General features: G+C 40.3%; 1 protein-coding gene across 3 annotated transcripts in view; it reads right to left on the bottom strand.

Moving 5' to 3' along the window:
* KBTBD11 (kelch repeat and BTB domain containing 11) overlaps positions 1-16,397 on the bottom strand; it is a 45,401-nt gene extending 29,004 nt beyond the window's left edge. For 2 of the 3 annotated variants that reach the window (XM_045010643.1, XR_006578204.1), the window contains exon 1: positions 15,567-16,397. The gene's annotated coding sequence lies outside the window, so the exon portion shown is untranslated. Of the gene's footprint in view, positions 1-14,096; positions 14,182-15,566 lie in introns of all 3 variants that reach the window. The other variant, XM_045010644.1, reaches the window with a different exon arrangement.
* Between the last annotated feature and the right edge of the window lie 518 nt (positions 16,398-16,915).

Below are 16,915 nucleotides of genomic sequence, written 5' to 3'. Positions count from 1 at the left end.
GTGGGTTCACAGTATATAGGTCAGTACATGAAGTTTTCACTGGGAAACTGGAGGTCTGTGGGCCATGGTTGAAAGTTAGATTAGATTTCCAAACCACAACCAAGGAGATTTTTTTAAAATCTTTGTTACATAAATGTAGAATTTTAGTAACAGCTCAACTGAGACTTTTTAAAAAAAGGATTTTCCTAGGTTTTGTTTAAGTTCCAATCACTGATAATTATCATATTGTCAATAAATTGTGTTTAATTTCAAATTAAATTGGAGCTGCAGTACTGACTCCATAGTTTGTAACTATCTATTATTCATTATAAATTTCAACTTGACCACTTTCTACTTTCCTTATACCCACTCATTTCTGCTCAAAATGTTCCATATGGTTTCCTGCCAGTAGAGATTATTTATTTATGGATTTGGTAAAATTTGAAATAACTCAAACAAGGCATTTTGGAAGCATGAGTTTGAAAACTAATTTAATGTTCGACAATCCTAACTTACTTTGATTTTCTTTCTTGAAAATGTCATAACTCAAACACCACTTTGCCTAGAAACTCCAAATGTGAAGCTGCAGCTGGCAAACCCAGGCTGGCATGGATAATCCTTGTTTACATGACAAGTCTCAGTTTTTTATTAACACATATCTCATTAAAATAAATATCATGTTTATAAGGGCTTGAAGGACTGGGCTTTCATTTTATTCTGTCCTCACCAAGGATTTGTATTGCCATTGAAGGCTTCTTTGAAGGATGAGAGATTAATATTAGAATTATTTGCTATGAATATTTGAACCTGTGAGAACGCCACAAGATTTTAATGTAACTTGTACATTTTGATGGAATTAACAGATTTCAGAATCTCTGCATTTCTAGTATGGATATTTTGAAGTCTGGAGCTGGACTGACCCATCTTATGAACATAGTTTGTGGATTTCTTAAAGTCCAGAGTTGAAACAGGTAGACTGAAGTTTATTGCCTTCTGAAGTTCATATAAGCAACTCATCATCTTTGTAGTTTTAATTAAAGAAGAGGAGAAACCGAGGGCCTGCTTCTGCTGATTCCTAAATCCCACTGGAAAGAAGCAGGTCTTTTCTTTTCCCTGTCTGCTCAGCAACACACTAGATGCTTCCCTTCACTTCCCTAAGCAGCAGCTGATCCACTACACATTGTTGTAACTGGGAGTGCAAATGCAGATTTGCTATGATCCTCTTCATCCATTGAGAAATCTGGGGAGCAGCAACAGACTCCAGTGGACTTGGGCTGCTGCTGTTTCTCCTCAGGTTTTCTCCACACTGGAGAAGTGACATTGGTGAATAAATGTAAGACATGTTTACACATTTGTAATTCTTTGTGATCAGGACGTTTGAGAACATGTTTCTATATACTCTTCAGCTTTCACAATATTAAATTCCCTAGGTAGTTGTTTTGTGTTCTAACCCATCCTAACAGCCACTGTAACTGCCAACAACCATGAGCTGCATCTACATGGTTGGCAGTGATACACTTGTGACATCCTGGACATGTACCCATCAGTCTAGCAAACAGACATAAGATAGCTTGATTAAAGCAACACTTAGACTGCAAGAGGCAGTTTTTTGATCGAGGGAGAGGCCTTGTTCTAAGAGAGAGATGTTTTAACAACATATTATAGGTAATATTTCTTTGCATTGAACCCATGTAGCTGTTCTTTCATAGCATCCAACTACATGAATGTTTCCAATTACCTTTTGTTTTCTCTACTTTTCGAGCTGTGCCAATAAACTTTGAATCAGATTATCTCCTACATCAAGATCCACTCTATGCCAGGGAACTGGTTACAGTTTTTGGAGTCACAACCTGAATCAGTTTCAGCCCATACCCCAGAATAAATTAGAGCAGCGTTTGGGCTTCTTAAACTGCTCTATTTTACATTGGCTGGCTGTGGTCCGCAATGGACAATACAGAGAATTGGCAGAGTGTACATGCTGTCTACTCTGCCCCAACATGTCTTTAATGCCAGGATGGGTAACAGTGAGTGATTGGCATAACATCTTGCTATGCCAGCTTACACCAGCTGAATGCTGTCCTAGGCTGGGGGAATTCTCAGTTAGATAGTTTGGGCCACCTGAACAACCCAAAGTGTCCTGAACTGGAGGCAAGAATCTGTCTCTCGTATTTAATTAAGGAGACTGTTAAATTGGGGATAGCCAATATAGGGACTCTTTGCAGAGAAGGAACCTAATTCTAATCTAAGAGAAGGGTGTCAGGAGCAAAGTGACTGCTTGAAAAGCTGATCTAGGGCAATGAGGTTTGCCGATCTCCTTCCCCAAGCTGTTTTGCAGGAAAGCTAATGAAAGCCAGTGTGGCCATAGGGAGAGCTAAAGGATGCTTGGCCATTGTACAACTGTCCAGTTTTTCATGGAACTTGTGAGCTATGCTAACTACAGTAGACAGGCTTGTAAGTTCCATGATCTGCTTCTCATGAAACTAACAAGCCCTGCAGATATGCTCCATATTATTACTAACTTCTACCAGTCCTCTCAGATAAATTATAGTATTTGCAAACCTCTCTGTTTAGCTTCCAGAAGTTCAACTCTAGCCTCTAATTTATAACTCCTGAATTTTCCATGCAGACTTATTAAAAGTAGTTCTATGCATTAGTGCTTATTGAGGGCTACTGTATAAAACAAACTTCATGTTGTCCATGCAAACCACTTCAAATTGAGTGGGCATAAATGTTAGGAGCTAACAAAAACAAACAAACAAACAAAAAGAAAAACTAGTATTGTTTTTAAGTTCCATATCCTAAAAAAGTTTGTTTGATTAACCTCAAACTTTTGGAAAAAACAAACAAACAAACAATTTCTCCTTTAGTAACAGACCCATGAGAAATTTCAGGATGAAAGGAGCTTTTTTCTGAAAATTGGGGATGCTCAAAATTGGGCTTATAATGGAAATTCACTACCTTGCCCTTACTACAGGATGTGTTTCATAGAGTTCACAGGATTGTATCTTTTCTTAAGTTGCTTATAAAGCTTCTTCATGACCTCTCCCAGTTTTATATTTTCAGAGCTCTTAATAGAAATGCATTTTCATCTAACAACTCATTTTTTCCATACAACCGTAATAAAGAAAATGAACTTTCATAAAAAATTCTCCTCTGACTAGAAGACCACGCATGATCAATTTCACACAGCTAGGAGCACTTCCTCAGAAATTCAAGAGAAAAAGGAAGAGGTTATGGCAAAAACTTGTCTTATAATAGAAATATTGTCAAAAACCTTAACTATGGAATCACTAATATGGCTGCATTATGAAATAAAAAAATAGACTAGTCATAGTGGCCATAAAAAAATACAGGCTTTCCTGAATACGGTATTAATAGGGATGAAAATTCTTACAAGGAAGATATTTTATTGAGTTCCTTTCCATATAAACTTTTCAAAAAGTGCATAGGAAGGAAGCTCTCTTAAGAGCTCTCACACCATAAAAGAAATAATACACCTACCTAACTGAAAAGCTAACATTTTAAAATGTAAATACTGTCTCAATATAATTTAAAAGAAAAAATGTCTAACACAAAGAGCATATGCAGAAACAAGATTTTTTAAGACTACAACATGTGATGGGAAAACCCTGGACCTGTCATTTGTGTCACAAAAGTAATACAGAGCAGAGTACGAAGGCAGAGCAATAGGACACTAAATCTGTTAGAGCCTCTTATCTGAAATCATCGCAAGTTCTAGGAGTGACTGTCTCGCAGTTCTACATGTACAATATGGTCACACAGAGATAAATTTAAGTCTATTCACTATTACTTTTTAACCATGTCTGCACATGGTTACCAAAAATCATGTTAGATGATACAAAGCTGGATGCACTATAGTGATGTTATGGGGACATACTGGATAAATAACTCAACATGGGCACCCAGTGCAATGCTGTGGCAAAAAGGGCTAATGTGAGCTATGGACATATAAACAGGATATAGTGAGTAGGAGTACGGAGGTGGTTTTACCTCTGTACACAGCATTGGTGAGACTGATAATGGGCTACTGCATCCAGTTCTGGTATCTGCATTTTAAAAAAAAAAAGGAGTTGAAAAATTGAAGAGGGTTCAGAAAAGAGCCTCAAAAATGATTCGAGGTGCTGGAGAAAATGCTTTTCAGTGATAGACTTAGTGCTCAATCTGTTTAGTTTATCAAAAAGAAGACAGAGGTGACTTGATTGCCTTGTACAAGTACTTTAATGGGTAGAAAATATTGGGCATTAAGGAGCTTTTTAATCTGGGCCTAACAAGAACCAATGGCTGGAAGCTGAAGCCAAAACAAATTCAAATGAGAAGCTAGGCACAACATTCTAACAGTGAGGGAACAAATTACCAAGGGAAGTGGTGACTTCATCTCTTGATGTCTTCAAATCAAGACAGGTCCTTTTTTGGAATGCATGATTTAGGCAGACACATGCTATTAGGCTCAATCCAGGGGTAATGGTGAAATTTAATGGCCTGTACTATCAGACTAGATGAGCTAGCGATTCCATCTGGTCTTAAACTCTATGAATCTATGAAGATCAGAAAAGTCTATGTTTGGTGTACATATCAGCTAACTGTGATGGAACTTTCAACTTTGGAGTTTTAAATCACAGCTGACATGAAACTGAGTACTTAAAGTTCTGGTCAACACTGTCCATTAAACAATGTTAATGCCCAACACAATTGCTTGCAACTGTGTTCAGACAGGGTAAAATTTCACAGTATAGACAAGGTCTAAAAGAGCCATTTTGATAAAGTTAAGACCACAATACAGCAAGAGAAGAATTTTTCACTAAAATGTGTAAGAGAAATCCAGCAAATCAGCAGATTTCTTGCAGCCTTCAAAAAAAAATATTAATAGAGATTCTGGAAAATCAAGTAAGAGCCAGGATTGGTTGTGCTTCCTAGGACTGCAGGAGCAACCAACCTTATTGCATTCTTGAAAAAGTAGGCCCCCAACGCCCTAATATAGCAGATAAGCCAGTGATCTAGAGAAGTGTGCTCCATAGTTACTGTTAAGGCAAGATTTTGCCTTTGACATACCTATAGAAAGAGTACAAATTAAAAAGGTGAGCAGAATCTAAGAACTCTGACAAAGCACAGGAAGAACTATGATATTTACTGTAACAGAAATGCATAACAAAGAGACAATCTGGGCCGGTGCTAAGAAACTAGAAGATACTCCTCCAGAAAATCTACAAAATCTGGTGCTTCCCAGCCTTAAGAGCAGGAACATAGGCTAAATGGAAAGATTTTGTTCCTAATACAAAAGCTTTTGAAGAAGGGGATAGTCAAGCAGCAATAATCTCCCCAGCCAAACTCTGGGACTCAGAAAAGAAACTTGTTTTTTTAAATGAGACACTGATTGGCTCTGATTTTGGGCACACAAAATAAGAGATGCCAAACCAGGACAGAAATCACAGAGACCTAGAGTCTTGTATCTTCTGTCTCCTACTCTGAGATCATGAGTTCCTTCTGTGCTATTTTTACATAAATATTTTTCAAACACAAGGTTTCCAAGCTATTTTAGCTGCCGTTAAAATAGTCTGTGGGTTCTAATTAGGTTTACATAATAATTCCAGATTTCTACAGATATTTCCCCGCCAAGAATTTTAGCTCTGAAGAAAGTTGTACTTATTTAGATGGAAAACGCAAAAACAAAGACATTCAGTAAATAAAGGTTTGGGGAAGACTGAAGGGTAGGCTATGGAGGTGGTGAGTGAAAGTGATTTTTTTACTCTTTGATTTAATGAATGAGCTAACTTGTTACCTGTATAAGATTTTTTTCCCCGATGAGTGATTTTTTTAAAGTGCTATAAATCTAATTCTTAGGGTACCTAGACCTTTACATGCAGATTTTTTTTATTGTTGTTTAAATAAATTAATAAATAAAAATAAATAAGTGCCCAGCATTAACGCTGCACAGAGAGGGGAGAATTAGTTGGGCTGTGGCCCCTTTGTGGGGGTAAAGGAGCCACAAAGAGGACATGAGCCTCTCAAAGGGGCTCACTACAGGTGTCCCAGAGCAGCTATACCAGCAATCATAGAATCATAGGACTGGAAGGGACCTCGAGAGGACATCTAGTCCAGTCTCCTGCACTCAGGGCAGGACTAAGTATTATCTAAACCAGTGGTGGGAAACCTGTGGCCCGTCAGGGTAATCCATTGGTGGGCTGCAAGATAGTTTGTTTACATTGACCATCCACAGGCACAGCCGCCCGTAGCTCGGAGTGGCACTGATCTAGACCATTCCTGACAGGTGTTTGTCTTAACCTGCTCTTAAAAATTGCCAATGATGGAGATTCCACAACCTCCCTAGTCAATTTATTCCAGTGCTTAACCAACCTGACAGGAAGTTTTTCCTCATGTCCAACCTAAACCTCTCTTGCTGCAATTTAAGCCCGTTGCTTCTTGTCCTTTCCTCAGCAGTTAAGAAGAAAAAAAAATTTCCCTGCCCCTTGTAACAACCTTTTATGTACTTGAAAACTGTTATCATGTCCCCTCTCAGTCTTCTCTTTTCCAGTCTAAACAAACCCAATTTTTTCAATCTGCCCTCATAGGCCACGTTTTCTAGACCTTTAATCATTTTTGTTGCTCTTCTCTGGACTTTCTCCAATTTGTCCACATCTTTCCTGAAATGTGGCACCCAGAACTGGACACAATACTCCAGTTGAGGCCTAATCATGGCAGAGTAGAGCAGAATTACTTCTCGTGTCTTGCTTACAACAGTCCTGCCAATACATCCCAAAATGTCTGCTTTTTTTAGCAACAATGTTATACTGTTGACTCATATTTAGCTTGTGGTCCACTATGACCCCCGATCCCTTTCTGCAGTACTCCTGCCTAGGCAGCCATTTCCCATTTTGTATGTGTGCAACTGATTATTCCTTCCTAAGTGGAGTATTTTGCATTTGTCCTTATTGAATTTCATCCTATTTACTTCAGACAATTTCTCCAGATCATTTTGAATTATAATCCTATCCTCCTCAGGGCTGCCCAGAGGATTCAGGGGGCCTGTGGCAAAGCAATTTTGGGGGCCCCTTCCATAAAAAAAGTTGCAATACTATAGAATACTATATTCTTGTGGGGGCCGCTGTGGGGACCGGAGCAAATTTCCCCACTTGCCCCTCCCTCGTCCCTCCCCCCCAGGCAGCCCTGATCCTCCTAAGCACTTGCAACCCCCCCAGCTTGGTATCATCTGCAAACTTTGTAAGTGTACTCTCTATGCCATTATCTAAATCATTGATGAAGATATTGAACAGAACCAGACTCAGAATTGATCCCTGTGGGACCCCACTTGTTATGCCCTTCCACTTACGAACCACTGATAACTACTCTCCGGGAATGGTTTTCCACGCAGTTATGCACCCACTTTAGGGTGCTCCATCTAGGTTGTATTTCCTTAGTTTGTTTATGAGAAGGTCACGCGAGACAGTATCAAAAGTTTTACTAAAGTCAAGATATACCATGTCTACCGCTTCCCCTCATCCACAAGCCTTGTTACTCTGTCAAAGAAAGCTATCAGGTTGGCTTGACATGATTTGTTCTTGACAAATCCATGCTGACTGTTACTTATCTCATTACTATCTTCATGATGTTTGCAAATTGATTGCTTTATTATTTGCCCAATTATCTTTCCGGGTACAGAAGTTAAGCTGACTGGTCTGTAATTCCCCGGGTTGTCCTTATTTCCCTTTTTATAGATGGGCAAATATAGTGCCATTTTCCATTCTTCTGGAATGTCTCCTGTCTTCCATGACTTTTCAAAGATAATTGCTAATGGCCATACTTCCTATCTTTCCTATGCAGTGGGATAGGTTGCTCTTGTGCCCTTAATAAGGCACAAGAAAAACTTTGAAAAACTTCCAACTGTCTTCAGTTGTTTCAGTGTGTTGCCTCAACACACCTCCACAGGAGGCATTAGTGCAGGACACATTCTTAGGTAGGCCATAGGTAAACTGGGCAGTGGTTAGGGCATTTATAGGGGCCATTGCAAAAGGGGTGCAAATTAAGCTGGCCTAATTGCACTGGGTGCCTAACTAGCCCCTCAAAGCCAACTGCTCTCAAATACCTGTGTTAGTCTTAGTTCTAGTTCAAGGTGAATCTGGGCCTAAGGGACCAATCTCACACTTGGAAAATTAATTACCATGTATAGAAAAAAAACTTATGACTAACAGAACCCCTGAGTTTACTCGTCATCCTGAGCCTTAGAAATTCTAGATCTGTATTTAATATCTCGCTATGGGAAGGTATTCTATGCGTGGGAATATACATAGTCTCCCAGCATGTAGTACATTTTGCACTATTAGGAGCCTCATATCTAGGCCAAGGATCATGACTTCTTATGTGTTTGTTCAGTGTCTAGCACAATAGTGTTCTGATCCTAATTGAGTCCTTTAGGTCCTACTGTAATACAAACAAACAATAAAAATAAGGAAATTTACCAATATGAAATGCTACAATCTGTCCATTTTTTCTTGCCTTATGAACATAGGGCATAACTTTATTTTGTTATATATGTACTAAAGCAGTAATACTCAGACTGCTGCTCGCGAGCTCCCAGTGGCTCTTTAATGTGTCTCTAGTGGCTCTTAGCAGCACACGATATTAAAACACTGTGTGATTTCATTATTAACCAGTCTAAGTCATTAACCAAGCAGGATGCTTTTAGTATGTTATTAACCAATTGTAGTTGATAAAATAATAATACTTGGTCAGTCATTTTGCTGTGAAAATTATATATATAAATTCATACTACTGTCACTCTTTTGGATAATGTTGATTGCTAATTTGGATCTTGAACCACTGAGGTCTGAGTATCAATGTATTAAACAAACAAAAAAAAATATACAGGAAAAGTCAACACTTTTTAAAAGACATAAATGGGAAATACTATATATATAAAATTCCTTAATGTACAAAGCTAAATTAAAGTAATAATTTGCTTCTGACATAGCACTTCAATTACATTCCCAACAGCCAGAAGTGTCTTTCTGATCAGGGGTGGGGAAGGTCTGTTATTTTTGTAATTCTTTAATGTTCAAGACACTATTGGGTCATTTGCTTTATTTGGATTTTTCTTTCTGCTGACTTTGCAGCATTGTGCTTTCCAAAATGCTCTTCAGTTTCCTTTGGCCGAACCCACAGGTGGTAAAAACAACAACGTGCATAATGTGTATGCAACTTTTAAGAAAAAATAGCGCCAGAGCAGCTTAACGGTTTATTGTTCTTGTCCACTGCACTCCCCAGCTGCAGGGAGTCCTGAAGACGCTGGGCCAGATCCAAAGCTGCAGTACATTGGCATCACTCCATTGACTTCAGGGGAGTTATGCTGATTTACACCAGCTGAGGGTCTGGCCCATCACGTCTTGTGCTAGGATGGGGAAAAAATCACATTTGTTGACCTCAGAACAGCAACACATGGTGAAGTCAGAGGCAGTTTGATGGCCAAATTCAATGGTGTCAGAGAAACCTGCAGGCTGTCAGCTCTGCTCTCAACAGGAGATGGGACTGTATTCAACAGCAACTATATAAGTGAGATTTAACAAAATATGAGCCTAGTCCATCTGGCCAACACAACTGCAGGAGTGGAGGAAAAAACATCATAAACATTGTACTGAAATCTATGTTGTTTGCATTACAGTGAAAATTTACCACATACTAAGAAGACAGTCATAGCTGGGCTGAGGTGGAAAATAGAGTCTTCCATGAAAACACTAATATTTACAGGGTCTGATCCTGTGAGTACTTGGGCCCAGCTCCTCAAAGGTATTTAGGCACCTAGAGTTAGATGCAGAAATACCTTTGAGTAGCTGGGCCTTGATGAGGATCATTCCCACTGACTTTAATGGGAATTCAATATGCTGAATATGGATGGTCGAGAAAAGGGTATTTTGTCTATATTGCCTCTTATTTTTCTTTTTGAATGATTTTAATCCCTGTTTAGATTATGATTTACTGCTACTTATTTAACTGCTTACCTGATTTAAAAAAAAAACCCACACACTCAATTTTCATGCAAGAAGCCAGATTGACAGCACTGAATACTCATGAATATATAGGTTTAAAGGTCAGAAGAGACCACTGTGATCATCTAATCTGAACCTTGCATGACATAGGCCATAGAATTTCACTCCGTAATTCCTATATCAAGCCAGTCACTTCTGGATGAACTAACTGAAAAAGTTCTCTCTTTATCTAGTGGTGTACAGACCATCTCTTTTGATTCCTAGCTGAGCTAATGAACTTTCTGTCAAATCCAGTCCAGGGGTTATCAAGAGGCAGTGTTGTCTAGTGGCTAGAGCACTAGATAGTGACTCAGGAAACATGGGTTCTATTCCTGGCTCTTGCCTGCCTAGTGACCTTGGGCTTCCCCTCTTTCTGCCTCAGTTTCCCCAGCTGTAAAAATGGAGATAATGACACTGACCTCTGCAGTAAAGCACTTTGACATCTACTGATGAATTGCCATGTAAGAGCTAGTTGTTGTTAAGATTCATTATCTTGGTGATCTTGTATTTCATGTATTTTCAAGGGATTTAATGTCATTCAGAGCTACCCTGGAATCGTCCCTGGTTTGGACCCAAACATGCAACAAACTTATACATAGACTGTGGGTACATAGCAGTCACTCCCCTTTCCCACTCTTAGCACTTCCTTAAAGCAGAGGAAGTTATGGCTTTCAGACAGTCCCCTCTGAGAGCTAGTCTGACTTTGGTAGAATATCCCAAATGACTCGTGTATCCAGTGAGTTTCCAGAACACCCTAGTGAATAATTCTGTCTGGCTGTGGAACTAATGCAGTGGTTCTTAACCAAGGGGACACATACCCCTGGGGCTACACAGAGGTCTTCCAGGGGGTACATCAACTCATCTAGATATTTGCCTAGTTTTACAACAGGATACATAAAAAGCACTAGTGAAGTTGGCACAAACTAAAATTTCATACAGACAATGACTTGTTTTATATTGTTCTATATACTATACGCTGAACTTGAGTACAATATTTATATTCCAATTAATTTATATTATAATTAGATGGTAAAATGAGAAAGTACACAATTTTTCAGTAATAGTGTGCTGGAACACTTCTGTATTTCTGTGTCTGATTTTGTAAGCAATTGTTTTTAAGTGAGGTGAAACTTGGGGTACGCAAGACACAACAGACTCCTAAAAGGGGTACAGTAGTCTGTAAAGGTTGAGAACCACTGGACCAAAGTGTGAACATTTTGGTAGGTTTGGAACAAATTGTTACTTTGAGTGATTGAGAGCTATTGTTGAAAATAGTTATACTGCTTTATGCTCTTTTAATGCCAGAGAGTTGGCCCTCAGTTTTTAGTATCCTCCATATTAATAATACAGATCACAAAAAGAGGAATAGTTTAGCGCCAATGGTTAATCCTTGTTGTTCCATTGGGTGGAGCGAGGGGAGGGCACAATGGAGGAAGACAACTCTCAAGGCAATTTATTGAGCAACTTCATTTCAGACCTTTGCTAGAATTGCTTGTCTGAGAAGACTGATATCCTGAAATGGTTCAAGAACCCATCAGGTTCCAGAAGTTTTACCTATTTCATGAATCCAAATGCAAAGTCTAGCAGTCAGCTACATGATGTGGATTTGAGACGCCCTGGAGGATTTGGTGAGCAGAAACCACCAATACATAGGTTAACCTAATCTGAAAATACATAGATTTGTATTTGTAAAATAATATTGATAATGTTCTTTGTGACTAATCACCATGTGTGAGTCAACATAACAGAATAGAAATTGCTTGTACAAAGTATGTGTGTATATATGAGGGGAAGTTGCTGTATGTGGCATGTTTCTTTGTGAAAGGCTTGACAGATGCTGTCCCTTTGGCTAAAACTATTAGCTTGTGGAATGTCACACCCAAAAAACGAACACATGACTGTCCTTTTGTTTCTCACAGAGGCAAAATTTGTAACTCTACAGCATTTTTTTTGCGGTTTGTGCAATATTAGTTATGTGCTTTGTACTGATGGGCAATGTTATAAACTTAATTGTGATCATTAGGGTATGATAATTTTGAATATATAACGTATAAAGTTATGTGTATGTTGTATAAGATATTTGGACAAGACTTTTCTACAATAATTGTTTGGTAATTACCATATTATACTGGCCCCATCCTGTAGTCCTTACAAAGGCAAAACTACCCATAATATCCAAGGACCATCCTCAGTAAGGCCTGAGAAAGGACTGCAGGATCATCCATTATGTCTACAAAAAAATTACTAAGGATCTAATCCTGCAAAGATAAACACATGTATAACTTTGCACACATGCACAGTACTCTTAACTTCAATAGAGCTGAACTACTCACATGTGTAAAGTTACACATTTCCTTATGTCTTTGTAGGATTGGTGCATAAAAAGTCTTTTTTGAATTCGTCAGTCACAATGAGACATCTGGTAGATACAAAAATGCTTAATTGTAGTCCCATATATAGGAGAGTTTTATGTACATGTGACAACTAGGCCAACAGTGAAAATTTGCCCCTTGCTATTGTTTCTTTAAATTAAGCACTAGAACCAAATTCTGCTCTCAGATATGCACGTCAATGGGAGTTGTGCAAGGGCAGACATTGCCTTATGTGTTGCAAATTTTCTTCGATTTAAGTTATTAAAAACATTTTCACATCTTTTTCATGCACCGTAAAGTGACAAAAAGCAGCATTTACATTTCTAATATTAGCCTCTTCCCCACACCTGTTGCTCTGCTTGTGCCAAAGCTAAATGCTGGTCTTGTCATTACACTGTTTGTAAGTCATTTTTGAACTGGCATTTTGATTTTCTGTTTCTAACTATCAGACCTAAGGAAAAAAATGCACCATGGACTGTGAAAATAATTATTTTTCAAAAAAGAGAATTAGGGATGTTTGTTCTCTGACAAGAACAAATTGTGATAAAAATTGATGCAGGGAACCCTAAACATGGGTGTTGATGGTACTAAAAACAAAAAACAAAAAACACATAGGAACTGTGATGTTCCAATATGGCTAATCAGACTAAAAAAAAAAATAATGAAAAATTAGCTGATGGATCTAGGTATATACATTTCTGTTCATTGAAAAGAAATAGCTTCCTTGATTGCACAGCTGCAGAATCTCCATAGGCATAAATGACATGACAGCATGAATCAGTTTCTGATTCAATATCATAAGAAAAAAAATAGCTTGATGGTGCTCTATATGAAAAAAAAAATCCACTGGCTTCTATGGGAGTAGGACTGGCCCCAGTCTTGGCCTCTTATCCCAATTCTTAGGAGCCAGCTACCACTAATGAAATGCCCTACTGCAAAAGACAAACCTGGGAGCTTAAATTCATAACTTCGTTAGACACTAAAAATCATGAACTCAATAAAGACACTGGGTTTAAGGCTCATTACAATGATCTATAACCCACTAACCCTCCTTTGTCCTGTGACTGCAGAGGTGTTAACGACCCACTTCACCTTGAAAGGTCTCTTATGTGTTAACTCCTTATGCTAAACAATCTGTTCTCCCTTGTATTTAGCTTCCCAGGCCTACAGAAGAGTTCTGTGCAAGCCTGAAATCTTGTCTCGCTCACCAACAGAAGTTGGCCCAACGAAAAATTACCTCACCCATCTTCTTTCTGAATGCAACAGGACCAGAATGTTAGATACTCCACTGAGCATGCTCAACAGCTTTCATGGATTTGGGCTCTCTACTTTAACTGGATCCCTTTCTCTATAAACCTAGGACAGTTCTAAACACTATAATCTTACTTTATTATAGGGATTGTTAATGGCTTTCATTAAATATGCCTGCCAAATACTTGTGACCTAATGTTTATGCAAGTTTTAAATCTATCTACATTAAAAGCTTAAAAGGTTTTGGATTGTAGAAAAAATGGCTATTTTTTATTTGGTTTTTGTTGTTGTTTTTATAAGGGAAAGTCACGTGAATAATACACTTGCAGAAGAAAAGCGTTTGTTAAAGGAACCCATCTTTTCACAATGCCAAGACCCAGTTCCACCAACTGTACCCATTAATTCACGAGTGTAATCATTGCCTTCAGTGGCACTATTCACAGTAGGACCATTTACTTACATCGGAAAGGGCTGGCAAGATGAGGTCCCAATACCCTTGGTCTTATGAGGGCTTCCCATCATAGGACACCATTAGTATTGGATAGCTGGAGGGGCCAATTGACATGCATTAGGATTTCCTAATTAAAGAATGAATAAATGTTATCTGAGGGGCACAGAGAAGGCAAGGGAAGAACTGGAAGAATTTTACTGGCAGGAAGAGGAATATGCTGGCCACCTAAACCATGGAATAAATATGTCTTAATAAATGCCAATGAAGATTTTGTTACTTACAGTAAATATTTCACTTATTTCTTTTGGGACATTGTCAATTTGTGACATAGCAAGAGTTCTTTAACTTTGTAGACAGATGAGACAGAGAAAAGGATATATACATTGATCTATATTATTGCCTTTGCATGCCACTGTGGAAAGCCCTACTGAATTAAGTTAAAATCATAACCTTTCGGTAGTTTTAAAAACTCCTAATATTAATTTAATTTATAATTTAATAAAGTTTATTGCTTTTTGTTCTGTTCTATAGGTTTTTAGAGTAAGATTTATAAAACCCTATTGGTTTCAATGCTATTAAATTCTGTAGAATTCTTCCTGAGGCGTTACCTGCCATGATGTTAAGTAACGTGTATGCATACTGAAGGCTTGTACCATTCATGTGATTTTAGTAGGTTGGGCAAGTGTTCAATAAAAATGAATGATGGAATCTACTATTATGCTGCTGTTAAACAGGCTTAAACATGACTGTAAAGGTGCTGAGTCTTTCAGATTTCTAATAGGTCAGCAGGAGTAAAGGCAAAAAGAAAAAGTGAGTGTGGGGGGGGGGCGGATCTTAATGTGGCTTACTATGTGAGAGCAGGAGAAGAGACAAGAAAATATGCCTCTCCATATGGGAGCATGCTCAGTGCTGCTGCGGCCGAACTATACGGGGTAGGCAGTGAACTGGATTAATCAGGATTGACAGAAGGGAAAAGCATGATTAAAACTGACAGAGTTCCAAATCGCCATTAATAAACACATTTAGCTTGTTGTCGGGTACTTTAAAAAAACAAATTTAGGAACAAAATCACAAGGTTGTTTCTTAATTAACTGTTGCATTGTGATGGATGTTTTAAATAGAAAGTCTCAGAGGATCCTGCACAGCAGCCATAGAGGACATGCTTTAATTCACACTCGGTGAACAATTTACTCCTACTTGAGATCCTTCGAGCAAGTGCATCATTAGCATTTCGCGGGGAATTAAGTTCTCCATCCAGCTTCAAGAAATCCGCTGGACTGGGGGAAAGAAAAAGGGCCGAGGAGCTGCCAAACCCAGCCCCGTGGGAATGCATTTCCATTCCCTAGTACAACCATTAGGTTTGACTCGCCAGCAAGGACCGCTTGGGCTCTACACCTGAACGGGGCAGCTGCCATGGACTGGGAACGGGACGCCTTTGCATGGTGGGGCTGTGCAACACAGGGCGAGCCAAGCGCTTACCTCTGGACAGCGGGGACAGTGTCACGTCAGCGCCTCGGCTCTTCGGGAGGGTTGGTTCCGCGTGTCCAGTGCCCTGGGGGGCCCCTGCCTGGATCCGGCCCCAGCTGCCGCAGCGGATCTGGTCAGTTTCAGCCCTGAGCGGCGGGATAAGGCGCTTCCTGGGGCCCTGCGCGGGCCAGTCCCAACCTCTCCTCGCTTTAGTGAGCCAGACAGCGCGGCGGGCCAGCCGAGTGCCAGGCCGTGGCAGGAGACACCCCTTCGCCCTCCCTGCGGTGTCCTGCTCCGGCCCCGGCTTGGGGGCGGGGGTCGAATTTGCAAATGCCTGGGGACTCTGTACGGCAGCCCGCTCTCTGCTGCGGCCCCTTTGCTCTGGAGCTAGCCGCTGGCAGGGCGGGGAGCGGCTCTGTGGCAGCGCCGGTGGGTTAGGTGCCGCTGCCGCTCCCACTCCGTCCCCGTGTGCACACAACCGGGGAGCTGCACGGCTGCGCCCGGCTGGAGCTGCCTGCGCGCGCGCCACTGCCCGAGTCCGGGAGTGTGTGCGCGGGGCGGGAGCGCCGGGTGCGCTGCGCGCCATGCAAATGGCTGAACGGCCACCAGCCGAGCCGGCACGATCGCTCGCTTCGCGGGCGGGTCAGAGGTTTGGCTGGAAAAGGGGCTGGGAATTCCTTTGTGTGAGCCACCTACACGCACTGTGCACACACAAAGAGCGGCGCTCGGGGCCCCGCGCTGCAGCCCTCTGCTTCGGCGTATTTATCTTCTTTATGCGCCTTTGTTCAGCTGCCCCGCTGGACAGGTCTGCTTTCCTAGGGAGCGATTCGGCTTTTGCTTACATTTCCAATGCCCCTCCTGCTAAATCAGGGCTCATTCATCTTCAATGGCCTATAACCCCGGCATTGTGGCCAATTTACATTTAAAATCTAATGGTTACAAGTGACCTCTGCCCTGCACATTTTTGTTCTCATTAGTGGTCAGAAAACAAACTAACCTGTTGCTGCGGAGTGGAATTATTCGAGTGTCAGCCGCTCTTTCGGTATGTAACCTGAATGGGTGCTAAGAATTAGATCAGGTTGGAAAAGTACAGCTGCAATGCAGTAGCTTCTCAGCAGCGGCTGGACATCCTCATGGCCCAATAGTAGGCTTTGGATGCATTTATCAAACTACTGTATTATCCTCAGTTTCCTTCTGGTGCAAGGATGCTGATCCTGGAAGTGATGAGTGACCTTGCTTCATGGCCAGCTTGTGCTTCCAAAAATAGTTAGCCCTGGTCTACACTACAGTTAGGTTGACAAAAGGCAGCTTAAGTCAACCTAACCATTAGCATCTACCCTAAAACGCAGCTTCCACCAATG

This window comes from Mauremys mutica, chromosome 3 (assembly GCF_020497125.1).
Source record: "Mauremys mutica isolate MM-2020 ecotype Southern chromosome 3, ASM2049712v1, whole genome shotgun sequence".
Lineage (NCBI taxonomy): Eukaryota > Metazoa > Chordata > Testudines > Geoemydidae > Mauremys > Mauremys mutica.
This window is presented reverse-complemented; position numbering and strand designations above follow the sequence as displayed.